We start from the raw sequence: 13,240 nt of genomic DNA on the forward strand, positions 1-13,240 counted from the left end.
GCTGGGCTGAGCGGGCTGGTGGAGCGGCCCCAGGAAATTCCCTCTCAGCCACCCGCGGGGACAACACCCGCAGGCACCGGGGCTCAGGCTCCAGGGACTGAGAGAATCCTCAGGCCATCAGGGAGTTGCTGACACAGTGGGCCCCTCACAGATGCAGTGGCAGTCCCTAAGGGGTACTTGTACTCCAATTTCCAGCCCACACATGGTTACTGAGCCCCTTTTTGTTGCCAGGACCCACTAGGGAGCAACGGCAGTGACAAAAAGACTCAAGTCCCTGCATTTTTGCAGCTTGCATTCTTGAAATGGCAGTCAGGAAACAAACAAACAAACAAAAAACCGAATGGAGATTCTATCAGACAACCGTGAGTGCAAGAAAGGAAAAAGAAGGGTATGGTGGGCTGAATAGTGTTCCCCCAAAGTTTACATTTACCTGGAACCCCAGACTGTGGCTTTATTTGGGAACAGGGTCTTTCAAGGTGTAATTAAGGTAAGAATCAAGATGAGGTCTTACTCGACCCTAAATCTAATGAGAGTGTCTTTATGAAAGACAGAAAAGGACACACAGAGAAGAGGTCATGTGAAGATAGAGTCAGAGGCTGCAGTGATGTGGCCACTAGCTAAGGAATGCCAGGCTCCACCAGAGGCTGGAAGCGGCGAGCAAGGACTCTCCCCTTTGCAGGGAGCATGGTCCTACTGACACCTTGATTTTGGACTTCTGGTCTCTAGAAGTCTGAGAGAATAAACTTCTCTTGGTCTAAGCCACGAAGTGTACGGTAACTTGTTACAGCAGCCCCAGGAAACTGACCCCAAAGTTACGGTGACTGGAGAGAGGGGTAAGGAACTATTTTATAGGTGGAGGTTGGGGAAGCCCTGCCCAGCAAGAAGTATTTGAGCAGAGTTGCTTGAAGGGGGAACCAGGCCAGGAAAAGAGCATTCCTGTGGAGGGAAGAGCCACCGCAGAAGTCCTGGAGGGGCAAGAGGAAGAGCTAGAACCTAAGTTATGGGACGTTGCTAGGCCAGGGACAAGACCCTATAGGCCTGTGGGTAGCAGTAAGGATTTCCCTCCTTTGGAAGGGATATTCTCAACCAATACCCAACAAGACTACCATTTATGAGCTGCTGATGGCCTTGTCTCATCTTTCCATGCCACACCAGGGCCACAGAGATTCAGGAACCTGCTTTGGCCAGAGGTGCCATATAGTCACAGCTGTTCGGTGGCTGCCACCCTGTGCTGGCACCAAAAACGTCTCTACAAGTTCCTGGTGCAGCACCCATGTCCTCTCTACACTCCGATTCCTAGACTTATGGTGGGATCTCCACCCTCACCTTCCCAGAGGATCAGCCAGAGGGATCCCACACTCCCATTTTGCTCCTAGGTTCCACTTCCCCAAACTAGAACGTCTTTGGTTCAAGGGCTTTCACTGACTTTCCCCACAGAAAGCTAATCAGGGAAGGTTGGGAAGGCTCTGAGTCTAGCATCTGAACATTTCTTGGGAAGAAGAAGTCATTTTTTTCCACGTCAACTTTTGCCAACTTCAAATGACACGTAAGAGAAAATCTTGATATCGTTGTGAGATCACATTATGAGACATCTGGACCTAGAACAGAAAATGAGGTTACTTGACACATCTATTTTGGCTCCTTTTACGGCCCAGAGCTGGTTCCAAAGGGGCAGCATGCTGAAAAGAGAGGTGACTCGGCCAAAGTCACATAGTTAACGTGGGGTGGTAGAGTGAGGGGCAGAACCCCAGTCTCTCTACTGCAGCTCAAGTTCCCAATCTTATAGCTGACACTGCCTCTAACCTGGGGGGTCTCAGTCACTTTCCTGTCCCCAAAACCTGAGGTTCCTTCCCTCACTTTATTTCATCCATAAGTATTTATTGAGCATCTACCATGTGTTAGACACTGTGTTGGGAGTGCAAGTGCGGTTCCTGCCCTAGTGACTATGACCGTCGTCAAAGTACCACGACTCTCAGTAGCCTCCTGAATCAAGGGTGGGCTGAGGAGGAAAAGAAGACACTTTGCTGACCATATCAGGACGACTTGAAGACAGTGTCCACCGGAAGTAAGGGGGCGGTGTCCCAGGGGAGCAAAGACAAACAGAGCCTGGGTCTGGCTTTACAGAAAAGAAATTTTTCCAAGTCATATACTCTTTTCTGAGTCTTACCCTGCGCACACTCCAGGGGCAAGACCTTCCCATGTCATACCTAACTATTCCTCAAAACACTTCTTTCTTCTTGGTTGGGGGTTTCCCATAATTGTAATCATAATAGCTACTCTTTATTTCCATGACAAGCGTGGGTTAGCCCCGTGTTCCAGGTTTGTTTTGTGTTTTTATTCATTTCAGTTAGTTCACAAAGCAATCCTATAAGCTTCCATTGACATCACCATTGTCATTGTCATTCTGACTACCCCGACAACTACCACAGCCATTTCTACCATGATTGTTTAAAGAGAGTGGAGAGATATCCCAAACAGAAAGAGGCAGAGCTGAATCAGAAGCCCAGGACTTTCCCCACCAGACCACAAGGCCCCTCTACAGGTATATATTCTCTACAACCAATTATTCCAATGCACCCTCCCGGATTCCTTTGTGATGTGAATAACCAGCCCTATCGATCTATTTCCTCAAATGCCATTTCGTTAGAGTGTGACACATCTCATCAACATTTGCACTGGGCCAAGAATCCATAACACTGGTGATGTCCAGGAAATCCAAGGATTAGACAGAGGAGAAAGGGAATTGATGTTACATTTGTATAAGGTGTTTTAGGAAGTGTTAGATTACGTGGTGGTCATCTGGAGAAAAAGACAGGTGACTTCCTAACAGAGCAACCCTTATCATTTATATTCTTTAACTAGGCAATGATGTGAGTGTATTCTATATGCCTAGTTACATATTCATAAAAGACACATTGTGAAGTGAAGAAACGTAGAGAAAGCATATTGGTTTTGCCGATGCTCGTTTACGTGTTGTTTGGTGAACCATCTCCTTCTCTGAGACTAGGCATCTTCAGATTTTTTAAAACATTTTATTCAGCATTTTATAGTTTTTTAAAATTGAAGTATAGTTGATTCACAATGTTGTGTTAGTTTCAGGTGTACAGCACAGTGATTCAGTGCTATACAGTAGGACCTTGTTGGTTATCTGTTTTATATATAGTAGTGTGTATATTTTAATCCCAAGGAGGCAAGAATATACAATCGGGAAAAGATAGTCTTTTCAATAAGTGGTGCTGGGAAAACTGGACTGCTACATGTAAAAGAATGAAATTAGAACATTTTTTCACACGCTATACAAAAATAAACTCAAAATAGATTAAAGGCCTAAATGTGAAACCGTAAAATTTTTAGAAGAAAACATAGGCAGAACACTCTTTGACGTAAATCTTAGCAATATTTTTTTTGGATCGGTCTCCTAAGGCAAAGGAAACAAAAGCAAAAATAAACAAATACGTCTTCAGATTTAGAGAAAGACACACCTTGGACTGGCAGTCAAAGAGTTTTAGAAACCTTCCGTGCATTCTACAAAAAGGATTTGGGTTTTCGTAGTTTCCCTGACACGAGTGACTATTAGTAGTATAACATCTCAGAATAGATAGGAAAAGGGAGGATGAGAGTGTGAACAAAATAAGAAAAAGAAGGCAGAGCTCAGTTGTTTCCAGAGCAATTGAAAATGAAGACAGAGCCCCTCTGAAGCTAAACCATGATTGAATAGGGTAAGGAGAGTTTGATTTTTAAAATCTAATCACACACTTTGTAGAATATTCCATCATTCAAAAGTCACATGGTCTGTCATTCCTGTCTTGGGTCCTAAGACTTGTTCTGGGGCTCACATCGGAAGGACCTATTCTTTCCCAGGCTTTTCCCAGTACGATAGCTCTATACCAAGAGACGCTGGATCAAGGACTTGACCCTCTGAGCAGCGGTTTCTCAGTCGGTGAAGGAGAAGTGCTAATTCTCCTTCCTGCACAGAGGTGTATGGGCACCAAGTGAAGAATGGAGCATGGCAACACTTAGGAAACACTCAAGACCTCCACACAGAGGAATTCTGATTGTTCACAGCCCAACTGGCTGCCTTTCTCTCCTCTCGTCCCTAGATCTACTGACAGATGTACAGACACTCTCTCTCCTTTTTGGGAAGGCAAAGATTTTTTCGGTAAGTTCCTCACCTCCTGATTTCATCGTCTGCCCGTGGTGGGTGCTCAGCGGACTGTCCTGGTGGGGACGGAGACGGGACATTTGGTGCCATTGTATCAGAACCCTTGCTCTCCTCTACTGCGAGTCACTGTGTGACCCTGAGTATATATAGCCACCTCTGGGCTACAGTTTCCTCACTGGCATAATTGGGATGATCTAAGTGGATGCCGCTCACTCCTGCAATTCAAGTACCTACGGCTCACTCAACAATGAGGAGGATGTCAAGATTTACCCTGAAACATCGTTTTAACCTAGCATTTGCTGACACAGAAACAAATTCTTCTCTAGAGAACAGGTTAGACACTGGACTCACAGGAAACCCTAGTCTGCTTTGTAATGAAGTAGGTCCCGGGACACTGTGAGTATCAGCCTTGACCTGGGGCGTTGGACCGAAGTCAGTGCTGATGCCCTCCAAGGCCCTCCTGCACCCCCATATGTTCACTTACAGTCCCTCGTTCGTTCACTCAGTGTCTTATAGTGAATCTGCTGCCTATAACAGAAATCCAGCCACAGCGGTGAAAACAACTGGGATTTAGGTGTCTTCCGACACAAGAACCCCAGCAGGAAGCAGTTCAAGTTCAGGGCTAATGAGAGTTCTCAGGGATGCTAGCAGGGATCCAGGCTCCTCCCTCCGGATGCTCTGCCATTCCAGGGTGCTGGTCTTTCTCCTTCTACTTGGTATCCCATGGATGCAAGACAAACATTGCATGCGCACCTGGGGGCAGAATGTCAGTGCTACAGGCAGGAAGAAGGGGACGGAGCAGAAGCAAAGAGTCTTCCCTTCTTGAGCTTTGGCACTTTTTTTCTGGGAATGAAACACCTCCTGGTATTTCTGCCAACACCTGATAGGTTAGGGCTATGTTAGTTACTTAGGCACTCCTAGCTTCAAAGGATGCTGGACAACGAAACATTTAACTTTCTAGCCTCTACAAGAGAAGGTGAGGGGGGAGGTGGTTGGACCAGTGGTGTGGGAGCCTGTTTGTGGGGCCTGCCAAGCATACATTCAACAAACAGGGATTGATGGCCTCATAGGACCCAGGCTAGAAACCCTGGGAGCTCCCAAGGAGAGAAACATAGACAAATAAACAACCTGAAGATGGTTGTGTCCAAGGCAGGTATCACAATGCAGCCTTTAAAGCATTTACATTTTATTTGTTTCTTATCATAAAAGTAAAAAAATGATCTTCTTGATAGAACACTTTGCAGGCCCAGCGGCCATGGCTCACGGGCCCAGCCGCTCCGCGGTATGTGGGATCTTCCCGGACCGGGGCACGAGCCCGCGTCCCCTGCATCGGCAGGCGGACTCTCAACCACTGCGCCACCAGGGAAGCCCTGATAAAACACTTTTAAAATACAGAAATAAAAGGAAACAGGAAATAAAACACCTTTCCTTCAATATTAATGTTTTGGTGCTTTTTCTTCTAGCTTGTATTTTAAATCGGTTTCAATGGTCAGAAGCCAAACAAAATGCATTGCTTCATGTACCTGAGGGCTCCAGGGATGGAGGATGGCATAAGCCACCTGATTCCCCAGTGTCAGGACCCTGGGCCTCTTTCCCTCTCTCAGCGCTGCTCTGCCTCCTGAGACGGGAGCTTTACAAGATGCATCGCGTACGTACATCTATGATCCCCAGAGAGACCTCTTGTTTAAGGGCCTTCCCAGGAGTCGCTGATTGGCTGACATGGGGCACATCCTTCAGGAGGAACTTTGCAAGATTACGAGGGAACTTCAGGTTGCCAGGCAGAGAGAATTCCCTCTCTCTCTTTTCAAAATTAGGATAAGCTAAGTATATGATAATGTTTATTGAATGAGTGAATGAATGAATGAGTCGGTGAGGGAGTTAGGTTCACCCACTAATCTCACTTCACCCTCCACGTCATCCCTCTGATGAATTCAACACAAAAGAAAGTATTATGTACCTTTTACAGATGAAAGAACTGAACCCAAACAAGTGCAACGACTAGACCCAAAGTTTTCTGAATCCTCTCTTTTGGTTCACTCAGCTAATCATCATCACTAAAATTAATTAACGTATAAGGAACACAGACCAAAGCTCAGCTCGAAACAAGCATTAGTTCAGAATAAGCATCTGTCATTGTTATTGTTGGTTTTATTACTATTATCTGTGATAGCACGTGTCAACTCCCTTCTGATCCACTTGGTTAAAGCATGTGTCAGGTCCCTGTGAAGTCCCATCATTGCTTAGTGGACTTTTGTCCTATGGTAGGTTCTTCTGCAGAAGGCTGGCGTCTCAGCACAACCAGCACCTTCAAAGAGGAAGACATCCCTGTCTATAGGAGGCCAGCTCATAAGGTTATTTCAAACCTACTTAATTGTCATTTTAGAAGCAAAACTTCATACAAGGCAATTCCGAATCCCCTCCAGGAAAGATCAGGGCAGATGGCAGTCCACCAACAATCCAATCTTCAAGTCACTGAGAGTTTTTTTTTCTTGTTAAGTAATGTTTATTTTCTAAAGATGTACATAATTCATGCTCAGTTGCAGAATTTTGGGGAGATACATAAAAGTATGGAAAAGGAAATAAATATCACATAGAATTCCACCTCCCAGAGACAACGATAACGTTTCATTGAGTCTCTTTAATATTGATTTTTTTCTATGCAACGCCAATACTTTTTCATTTTCTCTTCCTCATATTCCTTTATGAATGAATCAAACTTTTACTAGCCCATATGAATATTCACCACTTCTCTCGACATGTTTTATTATTCAATCTTGTAAGACACTAAGCACGTCCGGGAAACATCCTTTGATGTGTTTGACACAGAGAACTCCGTAATTTCAAATGAAATTTTCTGCACAAGACCCATTATTATTTCATAGGGCATTAAATATATACTTTTCACAGGTTTTCCCCTGAAAGGCAGGCAGGAAAGAACCTGAGTGCTTGATCGGGGCATTAGCAGGTTAGCAGACCCAGCAGCTTGTTCTGACTTTTTGTTCTGAAGGCATTGGTTCACAGGGGTGTCGGGACTGGAAATCAGCATGGAAATAAATCATCTATTTTACTATGTGGGGAAGTGAGGTCCTGAAGGGTGTGCGCATAGTTCTTTTAACACGTATCTCAGGGCACTGTAATTCCTGGTTGGTACATCTGTTTCTTGCTTTAGACAGAGATCTTTGGGGCAGGAACTATATCTCATCCATCATGGGACCCCAGGGCTTATACGATGCTGGTGCATAGATGCTGCTCAGGAAATATCTGCTGGACTCAGCTGAGGGACAGGTGGGTTCATATCAGGTAGCTGAGAACCTGGGGCACTAAGGTGGAGGCACATGTTGCTCAGTGAATGTTAGATGGATGAATGAATGGAAAAAAATGGAAGAAAAGAGGGGGGGAAAGAAAGAGGGAGGGAAGAGAACAATATGAATATTCCTTACTATGTTATTATTGTGTTTTTTTTTTTTTTTTTTTCATTATGTGGCCCTCTCACTTTTGTGGCCTCTCCCGTTGCGGAGCACAGGCTCCGGACATGCAAGCTCAGCGGCCATGGCTCACGGGCCCAGCCGCTCCGCGGCATGTGGGATCTTCCCAGACCGGGGCACGAACCCGTGTCCCCTGCATCGGCAGGCGGACTCTCAACCACTGCGCCACCAGGGAAGCCCTAAAGAATATTTTTAAACCAAGGCTTAAGTGGGCCGTGGCTAGGCCCATGGGTACGTGTCCTCCTTCTCATCGAGTCCCACAGGATGTTAATATGTGTCATGTGGGAGAAGGGAGTTCTATGGCCAAATAAGTTTGAAAACTGCCGCTCAGATCTGACAAACGATTGAGACGAGTCATAGTCACGTGCCTGAAGAGTCCTAGTGTCTGAGTCCTGCCCCAGGCTCTCCTCCTCCTTGGTTTTAAAACCCCTCTTGTCGAAAATGGCCATTGAGAACGTGGCCTAAAGTCATTCAGTCAAATGGCCAGACTTCTTCTCCCTCTTATAACTAGGACACAGAGAACAATATAATGTCGGGGAGTCATGAATGTGTTCTGGGTCCCAGACTCAGTGCCCTGAATATTGCGAGCTTGTGGATATCATCAAGAAGAGAATTCTCAGTCTGGTGGGTCTGGTGGGGCTTCTACTACCAAGAGATGGAGGGTATTTGTTCTCTTGTTTAAAAGACCTTAACTGAGCATTCCGCGGGCACTTGGGGCAGGGTAGAATGTGGGAACTAGTGGTAACAAAAATATGAATCAAGTCCAGATCTCAAGCAGCTTACAATTTAGAAGTTATCTCTACTCTAGTAAAGATAACGAACTATGTGATGGATAAAACACAGGGCTATAAGAAAAGCACAGAGGGCTCTGAGAGGCCAAAGGAAGGAGAAAGAGATTGCAGCTGGGGAACTCTGGGAAGCCTTCCTGGAGGAGGAGACATTATGATAATCAGAATCATTGGCTCCTCTTCCTCTTCCTCTATGGGCAGAGTTTATTTCCTGTTCCAGCGATGCAAGGTTTGACTTGCTGTTGCCAATGCAATGTTAGTGAGCTTGATAGAGAACAGACTTGAATGTGCTTGCTTGCATAAAGCTTTTTTTTTTTTTTTTCCTCACACTACTGCCATCACCATGACCCCCCAAAAAAAAACAACCATGGTTGGGGAGGATGAAAGAACCCACCCTCCCGCTGGGAGCCAATCCCACCTGAGTCCTGCTTAGATCAGCTAATCTCCAGCTAACCTGCAGAAACATGAGTGAGAATGAATGTTTGTGGATTCAAGCCACTGACTTTTTGTGGTGGTGTGACGTGTGGCATTTTTGTGACAATTGCTGTCTAACATAGATAAGTTGGATCCTGAAGGAAGGGTATGATTTGGATTATGGAGAAGGTAGGGGGCCTCTCAGATGGAAACAGGGAGATAAAGGCAAGCAAGGGGGATTTCAGGCCTGTGGGAAAATAGCAAACGAGGTGGAAAGGGATTCAATAGACTGAAGGCTCAAAGCATTGGAGCGACTCCAAATTTTAGGTCTGAGGCCAGTGTGAAAAATTCAGGCTTTATACTAAAGAGAATTGTAGTAGGCAGAATAATGACACCTCCCCGAAGACCTTCCTAACCCTCAGAACTTGTGAGTATGTTAGCTGACGTGGCAAAAGAGATTTGCAGGTTTCATTAAATGAATAATCTTGAGATGGGGAGGGCCCAATGCAATCATCAGGGTCCTTATAAAAGAGAGGCCAGGTCAGAGGAGACATGCGGCAGAAGCAGAGGTCAGAATGATGCCACCAAAAACCAAGGAATGCAGGCAGCCTCAAGAAGCTGGGAAGTTACCCCCTGAGCCTCCAGAAAGGAAAAAAGCCAGGCCTCCATCTTGATTTTAGTCCCATAAAACTATTTCGGCTTGTGATCCCCTAAACTGTGATCTAATGCATTTGTGTTCTTTGAGTCAGTAAGTTCATGACAGTTTACTACAGCAGCAAAGGGAAATTCATACCAGGACAGAGGTTTATATGCAGGGGAAAACCCTGATTAAAATTGTATTTTTGGATGATCACTTTATCAAATTAGCATGTGTAATATTTATACTAAGAAGAATGAATACAAATTAATTCATGTCAGTAATAATTACTACTAGTAATAATGATTAACTATTATAAACAGTGTATTATTATTATTATTACAGTCATCACTCGTATGCAAGGGGGGGTCTTGGAACGACTCCCCCAAGGATACCAAAATCCAAGAATGCTCAAGTTCCTTATATAAAATGGCGTAGTATTTGCATATAACATACAGCACATTCTCAGCATCAACTCATTTAAATCATCTCTAGATTACCTTATAATACCTAATACAATGTAAATGCCATGTAAATGGTTGTAAATACAATGTAAATGTTAGGTAAATAGTTGCCTGTACTTGGCAAATTCAAGTTTTGCTTTTTGGAACTTTCTAGAACTTTTTCCCGTATTTTCAATCCACAGTTGGTTGATTCTAAGATGTGGAGGGCTGACTATACTAGCATTCATTGAGCACTTAGTATTTACCCAGAACTTTTCCAAGAACTTTACAAGTGTTAACTCACAACATCCCTATGAAATGGGAGCTATGACTGCCCCCAGCTCACAGACAAGGAAACCAAGGCACACTGAGGAGACTAAGCACAGAGAGGTGCAGCAACGTGCCCAAGGTCACACAGCCCATCTAGCTCTGCACTTAGACATTGAGGGTCGGCCACGGGAAAGGGTTCGCTGAAGTGACAGAAGGGATGGCGGCCTAAGGTTGTGCATCCCAGTCCAGGGCTATTCCCACTGCACCACTGGAGGCCACCATGGGTGCTGCCCCAAGGAAGGAGAGAAAAAAACGAGGACAAATCGTGATATCAGCAGGTCAAACGTAGGAGCACACGGGCAATTGGTCAGCAGAAGGTACCCTCCCGGCATGAAACCCCATCTCAGAAACAGTGATAGAAGAAGCCTGTGTAAAGCTTTATGAAAAGGTTTAACATTTTTAAAGTAGAGAGGACACAGCAAGAAGCAGAAATAAAAGCAGGAGAGGAGAATGGGGTGGAAGAAGGCAGACCTGCCCCGCTTTAAGCAACCTTTGGATTCATGAGAAAGAGATGGTTCCTCTGGGCAGGCACAGTCCTCCCCATGGTCCCACCGCCTGGTGGGGACGGTTTGCAGAAGCTTCCATCTCTCCTGCACTCAGCCAGGGGCTCTGTGCCGTGGAAACCGTATGACCGTACTCCACTGCCCAGCTGCAAGGGTGAACACCAGCAACCCCCTTTGGGTTCTGTTGTTGTTTGTTTGTTTCTGATAAACCTTTAATTTTAGAATAGTTTTAGATTTACAGAAAACTTGCAAAGTTAGTACAGAGAGTTCCTATATACTCCACACCCCATTTTTCTATTGTTAACATCTTATTTTATAGTCAGATATTATCTCTATGGGAATCCCAATGCCAACCATTTAATTCATGAAACCTAAAATAGTATTGAACACTTACTATGTGATAAGTGCGGGGTGTCGGCAAAATAACTGAGAGAGCAGACAGCTCTGTTTTTTTGTGGTTTACATTCTCACAGGAGAGACAGTCAGTAACTTGTAGATAAGGTGGTTTCAGACAGATAATAAATAGCAAAATGTAACAAGAAAGTGACTCGCAGAGTTGGGTGAGGCAGTCTTAGACTGGGTGGTCAGGGAAATCCTCTTTGATGAATTGACATATGAGCTGAACCCTGAAAAATGAGAAGGGAAGAAAGCATCCCAGGCAGAGGAAAGAATGCAAAAGATCTGGGGCAGGACAAGCTCAAAAATGAGAGACCAGACAAGTGGCCTGTGTGGCCACAGCACAATATGTCCTGACAGGCGGCAGAAGCCAGATCAGATATAACCTTGGAGGTCAAAGGCTTTTGAGCCAATCGGACAGATTCTTTTATAATCCAGCCTCTACTCCTTATGTGCTGTGTGACCTCAAGCAAGTTACTCAACCTCTCTGTTCCTCGGTGTCTTCTTTATAAAGAGTTAGTGGGACAGAGTAACATCCAGAGGCCTTGCAGCTCTGCAGCCATCATGACTCTTGCATGCAGTCCACACAGCGGTGCTAGGCATGCACTTTACAAATCCACCGGCACCATCACAGCAACCAGGGACCAGTGATGCTCTTGGAGCCTGTGACACAGATACCTGGTTGTTCAGCTCCAGTGCTGTCCAGCTCTTCCCCTATGAGAGCCCACTCCTCACTCCCTCTATCCTCCCAAAGAAGAAAACCTGGGTTGACATTACTCCGGAAATGGATTCTGGGTCTGAGATTCCCCAGGACCAGCAGCCCACTCAGAGACACCAGAAAGGGCCGTGAGGAAAGGAGACATCCATTACACATGCTCTGGGAAACTCCTCAGGACATTCCCAGACTTGCCTGAAGAGGCTTTGGGACAGGTTGACAAGATGATGAATGTCAGACACAGAGGAAAAGAGTTCAAAAGCCGAGGGCTAATTGCCTTGGGATAAACTCTGACTGCAGGAGACCCCTGTAGAATGCCATTGCCCTGTGGTGGAGATTAGCCTGGGAAACGGGAAAGCTTCTCAGACTGGAGTCAGAGCCACACGGCTAGGTGGTAATGGCCACCATTATTGAGTAATGAGTGTGTGCTCTGAGATGTTCTCACAAAAGCACCATTAAAGCAATACAACCACTGTCCTTGCTTTTAGAAGGATGTTTCCATTAGGAATATGCTCACAGGCAAATCAGAAAACTGTACTAATAGCGGCTTAAACAAATAGGGTTCGTTTTTGTTGTTTTTGCACATGGGGAAAGGTCTGGAGATAGAGAGCTCCTAATATTGGTTGGGCTGCTTTGGCTGTGGCATCAGAGACCTAAGCTCTTTCTGGTTGTTTTCTCTGCCATTCTTACCAGTTGCCACATTACCTCATGCTTGTTGCCTCATGATTGCAATGTGGCTGCTGTCAGTCCAGCTATCACATCCATTACCAAGGCACTCCTATTTGAAAGGGATTGAATAGGCAACTAATGCCACTATATTCAAAGGGTAAGCTGAGTCAGGGGTCTGCGGCACGGTATGGTGGAGATGACATGGAATGTCTCCTGTTTATCACTTGCGAGCTATGAAACTTCAATACCCTCGTCTCTCTCTGAGCCTCGGTTTCCTCATATACAAAAAGGAAGACAGTGATGCTAGTATCCATGTAAGGATAACAAGAAAGGGGATGTGAAATTTCTTAGTAAACAGTTAAGTGGCATGAATGTTCCAGAAATTGCATGGTCCTCTCTGTGTAACACAGCATCACTGGGCAAAGAGAATGCTCTGGACTCAGCCTTCCTTGGCTTTGAATGCTCCCTTCTCCACTTATTACCTGGGTGACCAAGGTTAAAAAACAACTTCTCCACATCACAGTTTTCTCGTCTGTAAAATGGGGCAAGAACCGTATCTTGCTCACAGGGGCAGCGTGCAGGTTAAAGGAGATAATGCAGGGAAAGGGCCTTGCCTGTTACCACCACATCACAGGTGTTCAGTAAATGGCGGTTTTTAGTACAATATGCTGGTGACACACAATTTGAAACCTTTCTGT

Source organism: Stenella coeruleoalba (genome assembly GCF_951394435.1).
Source record: "Stenella coeruleoalba genome assembly, chromosome: 17".
Lineage (NCBI taxonomy): Eukaryota > Metazoa > Chordata > Mammalia > Artiodactyla > Delphinidae > Stenella > Stenella coeruleoalba.